This window comes from Alosa pseudoharengus, unplaced genomic scaffold (assembly GCF_046254945.1).
Source record: "Alosa pseudoharengus isolate Yale_2024_CS ecotype anadromous, Long Island Sound unplaced genomic scaffold, YU_APseudo_1.1 YU_APseudo_1.1_scf_14, whole genome shotgun sequence".
Classification (NCBI taxonomy): Eukaryota; Metazoa; Chordata; class Actinopteri; order Clupeiformes; family Clupeidae; genus Alosa; species Alosa pseudoharengus.
This window is the reverse complement of record NW_027468609.1, coordinates 32422126-32427125: the sequence shown is the minus strand read 5'-3', so window position 1 is coordinate 32427125 and position 5000 is coordinate 32422126. Positions and strand designations below refer to the sequence as shown.

Genomic DNA, 5000 nt, shown 5'->3' with positions numbered 1-5000 from the left:
TAGTATTGAACCATGGGTTGCAGAGCACATTTCCCAGTGCTGAACCCGCATGTACACAAAACCGTAATGTGCGTAATGTGCATGTGCGTAAAAACCTAAACTGCTTTTAGCCTACATTAAGCCACCCATTGGGTGCAAACCAGGATACCAAACGAGTTCTTATTTTTCACTGGATCCCATGGCAACGAAATGTTCTCACCTGCTGCTGGTGATAATGTCTACTGAAGTTGTGCAGCTTCCAAAGCGTGGAGAATCGGTTGGACCGGCGGCTCTTCCGGCCGATCCTTCGGTCCCAATGCATTTGCGTTCGGTGATTCATTAGGCTAAATAATTCAAATGCTAACTGTTTTCCTTCGAAACGCTAATAAAATATTATATCATATGATATATTATATTATCTCGCTCGATGATTATTATTATGTGCTAGACTAGTGGTGCGCAGGCCATAAGAATGACGCCAAGCTATCCGTGTAAGATCAAAACAAAAATGGCAACTGTGCGCTGATTTGCTTAGCGCGCAAGTGATTAGATTGCATTAGGTCACTCAATATCTCAGTATCAGGACAATTCACAGCCGACACCGCACCCAGTAACGGTAAATGCTCTACAATGACGGGCTATTCACCTGCTACAGCATACAAGACAGCATCACAATCGCCACATCTATCCATAATCTTATTCGTCTATTCCTCTGATCAGTTGACTCCAGGCACTTAAAGCATTAGGCAAAGTGCTTTTGTTTGCAAATTGTAGGCTACTTTACCTTCCTTTGTGCGGGCAGCATGGTAACCCAGTTTCCACAGCAGGGGAAGTGGCTCGCAGTCCCCCACCTCCACTTTTGTCCCAGAACCAGCTCTGAGATTAGAGCACCCTCTTGACTCAGTCCAATCAAAATGACAAAACCAGAGCAGAACCTCTCTCCCCTAAGCGGGTACCCCGCACACTGCCAGGTCCAGTCCAGTCCAGTTTAGTAGAGATCGCTCTACCACATGGGCCAAGGATACAGTGGGTCAGGTCAGAGCCCAGAAAATGTGATTAAGGCTCGGTCCAGTTCACAGGCGGGGGAGTTCTGCTAGTGAAGGTGCTCAGATATGGTCAATGCATCTGTAGATCAGGTTTCACATCCAAGAAGATGGTGAGAAACAAAGAAATCCAACTAAATCTATCCCAGCCACAGTCGTGGCCAAAAATTCCTCCACGAAAAAAGCAATAAAACCATGAAAAAGTAAAAAAAAAAGAAATATAACCGAAATCAAAATACGAGCAGAAATATTGTGATTAAGATCCACAGGGGTTACTTCGACAAGCAGCTCGGCAGACAAGAGGCATCCGATGTGATTGGATGAAGGCTATAAAAAGCACAAGGCGGGGTTGGACCGTGAAATCAGAGCCGGCATGGTCCGGGCCAGATAAGGTTAAAGAGGGGTGCTTAGTGACCCAAACACACACACACGCCCCCCCACACACTCCCACACACACAGACACCGCCGCCCACCACAGCTGAACCCCGTCCTCTCAGTACTGAATGACCACTGCACTCGTCTGTCCGGGAGAGGAGCGAGAGAATGAAGAGGGGGAGGAGGGGTAGTGGGGATTGGAGGGGGGGGGGGTTGCTCACACACGTTTAAGAGCAAGGCTCTGCTGCAGCGGCACGCGAGTGGAGGCTGAAGCTCCGTCAGGCGTGGCGTGGAACCGCTGGAGTGGAAAAAAGAGAGAGACAGAGAGAAGAGAGAGAGGGAGAGAGAAAGAGAGGAAAGGGGGTGGCAGAAAGACAGAGAGAAAAATGGGGGAAGCAAAAGAGAAGGAAGCACCCCCTGTGACTGTCCTACTGTGTCTCCTGTTTACCACCACCCTTATCTAATCACTTATACACACACACACACACACACACACACACACACACACACACACACACACACACACACACAATTCCCCCTCCTCATCTTTTTTGTGGGCATGTGACCCTCATGGCTGGGGGAGCATAATGATGTCATAGCAGGTTCAGCGCATTTTTGGCCGCAAAACGAGGTCACATGTGCCAAGGCATGTGCCTCCATCACAACAAAAAAAGAAAAAGGGGAAGAGAGGAGGAAGGAAGAGGGAGTGGAAAAAGAGAGGCAGATAGAGAGGAGAGAAAGAGAGAGAGAGAGAGAGAGAGAGAGAGAGAGAGAGGACAGTGTAAATGGGGAACATCAGTTCAGTGGTGTTGAGCAGGATCTTGCAGAGAGCTGCAGGGCTGGAGTGTGTGTGTGTGTGTGTGTGTGTGTGTGTGTGTGTGTGTGTGTGTGTGTGTGTGTGTGTGTGTGTGTGTGTGTGTGTGTGTGTGTGTGTGTGTGTGTGTGTGTGTGCCTGTGCAGATGAAGAGAGAGCGCTGAATAAATCATCAGCCTTAAATCAGAGGAGCTGAGAGGGGAATGTGTGAGATAGAGAGAGAACAGATGAAGGGAGAGGTGAGAGAGAGAGGGATAGAGAGAGAGAGAGGGATAGAGACCAAGGAGGGAGGGGCAGAGAGATAGAGGAAGAGAGTGAGAGACACTAAGAATAGCACTGCTATCTGCTAGGAGGTCAAGGACAATCCCAAGTCAAGGGGGAGGAGGGCTTCAAGTGTGTGTGTGTGTGTGAGTATGTGTGTGTGTGTGTGTGTGTGTGTGTGTGTGTGTGTGTGTGTGTGTGTGTGTGTGTGTGTGTGTGTGTGTGTGTGTGTGTGTGTGTGTGTGTGTGTGTGTCTGCCATCACTCATCATTTTTGTTCCTGCTTCCATTTCAGATTGCCGTGCTCACCAGTGTTCCTCTTGGTATTTCTGCCCCCATTTCTCCCATCTTGTGTCAGCACCTTCTCTCTCTCTCTCTCTCTCTCTCTCTCTCTCTGTATCTCTCTCTCTCTCTCTGTATCTCTCTCTCTCTGTCTGTATCTCTCTCTCTCACACACGTGGCTCCCATTGTTTTGCTTCACGGCCAACAAGGACCCTTCCACATCTGCCCGACCCTTCCTCCCCTCTTCTCCTCCGCCTCTTCCTCCTCATCTCCTCCCTCTCTGAATCAGCACTGGCCTCTCACCCCTGACCTCCTTTATCAAGCGGGAAAGGAGATTATCAAGGTCGACCCTCACACTGGTTCCTGCCGTTGTTTCAGGCCGTGTCCGCTTGAGCGTCGCACTATCGCACTGGCAAACAAACATCGCATTGCATCATCGGCGACATGAATGGGGAGGGGGGAGAACACAAACGCCAACCCGCCGCTTCTGGGAGGAAATACTAAAAATACCCAGCGAATGTGAACACAATTCCGTCCGTATTACACACAAACACAGGCCTGTTTGAAAGTCATCAAAGAGGCCTTTCTCTCTTCTCTGGGTGTCTCTTTAAAGTAGATTAAGGGCGGCGAGTGTTCAAACGGCCCCAGACGGCATCCTCCTCGGAATTCCCAGACCCCACTCGCCACAGGCTGATGCAGCTAAGAGTACAAACAACCAAAGTGTGGCATAATTCTCGGTTAATAAAAAAGGACCGTTTTAGCTGCAGAGATGAGGATAGACAGAGATTACCCACCCCATCATAATGCAAAGATATAATCTGAGAGATGTGGTCTCGGAGAACGAGCCATTGGATTGGACAGGATTGGACGCTGGGGTAGGCAACTGGACAGCATTAGAGCTAAAATGGGGGAGCTTCCATGGGATGTGTTTACCTAGATACAGGCAGAGCAAGATTGGATAGGAAGGACTGTAAAATACAGGGGGTTGGATTGGATGAGGCTGACAGAGCTCTTATCGTGTGTGTGTGTGTGTGTGTTTCTGTGCATGTGTGAGGGAGAGAGACAGAGGGAGTAAGATAAGAGTTCCGGCTGTTTGTGTGTGTCCGGATGTATATTTGTCTTTGCGAGACAATGACCCCTCCATTCCCCATAAATATGTCTACAGCTGACCCTTCTGGTTCAATCTCGCATCATAACTCTCTCCTAACTCTCTCTCTCAGCCTCCAGCACCAACGCAATGGGAGCATCACTTCTCACACCCCGCATTGGCTGAAGCGCTTGGCTGCGTTCCAAATCATTCAGCACTCCCTCGCATCCTATAGCCTACACCAGCAGCGGCAGCAGCCTACACGCACTCAGGGTAGACTACAGATGGGGAACCAGTGCTACAGGGCATGGGAATGGGGCTGTTGGCTGAGTCCCAAACCAGTGCTTTTGCCCACTTGCTAGGCCCCCTACAAAGTCAACAACTTACGGGTGAAGAGAACGCTAAGCAGGCACGGAGCTGAGGTCGCCTGGCTGCTTCCCAAACCGCATCTCCCTATGCACTGCCTTTCTAGGCTGCTGAGGGCTGCAAAGGGAGCCCTATCAATGGTGGAGAATGATTCACTATGACAGGAAATGGCTGTATCACAATGGCAAAGCTGACTATTCCTCTCCTTCCTCTCACCCTGCGCATTCATTCTGCTATCAGAATTTACACTCTAGTCATAAAAAAAGGGTCAGAGAGGGAACAGCTTTGGAAAAGAACATTCTTTTGTTCTATTGTAGTGATTTGAGTGTGATTGGTCTCGGCGTGTCATGTGGTGTGACTGCACATTAACCTACTGTATACACTAAAAGCCAATCATTTAGACCTCTTTGAAATTAACTGATTTGGATCAGCTCAGTGAGAAAAAGCTATCTGGACCAAGAGATTGTATCAGTCTGCAATTCCCCTTGCAGCCAGAGGGGGCAGTAGAGGTCAGCAGACAGAGAGAGAGAGAGCTCTTAACCCCACACAGAAACAAACCGGCACAGAGGCGCACAGTGTCACACATACTACAACAAGCCAACACACACAAATGCATGCACTGGTACTAAAATAAACTGTGACTCTGATACTCTAATCAGAAAGTTCTGCATTGCGTGCAATAGCACAAAACACCTCACACTATGTGTGGGTGAACACTCAGAAGTACGCCACTGGCATGCATTATCAAGCCCTTGGCATCATTTAACATTGCTAATAGAGTCTTTAACATTACA

The 5000-nt window shown here is 48.8% G+C and overlaps 1 protein-coding gene across 3 annotated transcripts in view; it reads right to left on the bottom strand.

The window, feature by feature from the left end:
* fnbp1b (formin binding protein 1b) overlaps positions 1-5000 on the bottom strand; it is a 94200-nt gene that overhangs the window by 61058 nt on the left and 28142 nt on the right. The gene's annotated exons all lie outside the window — the stretch shown is intronic.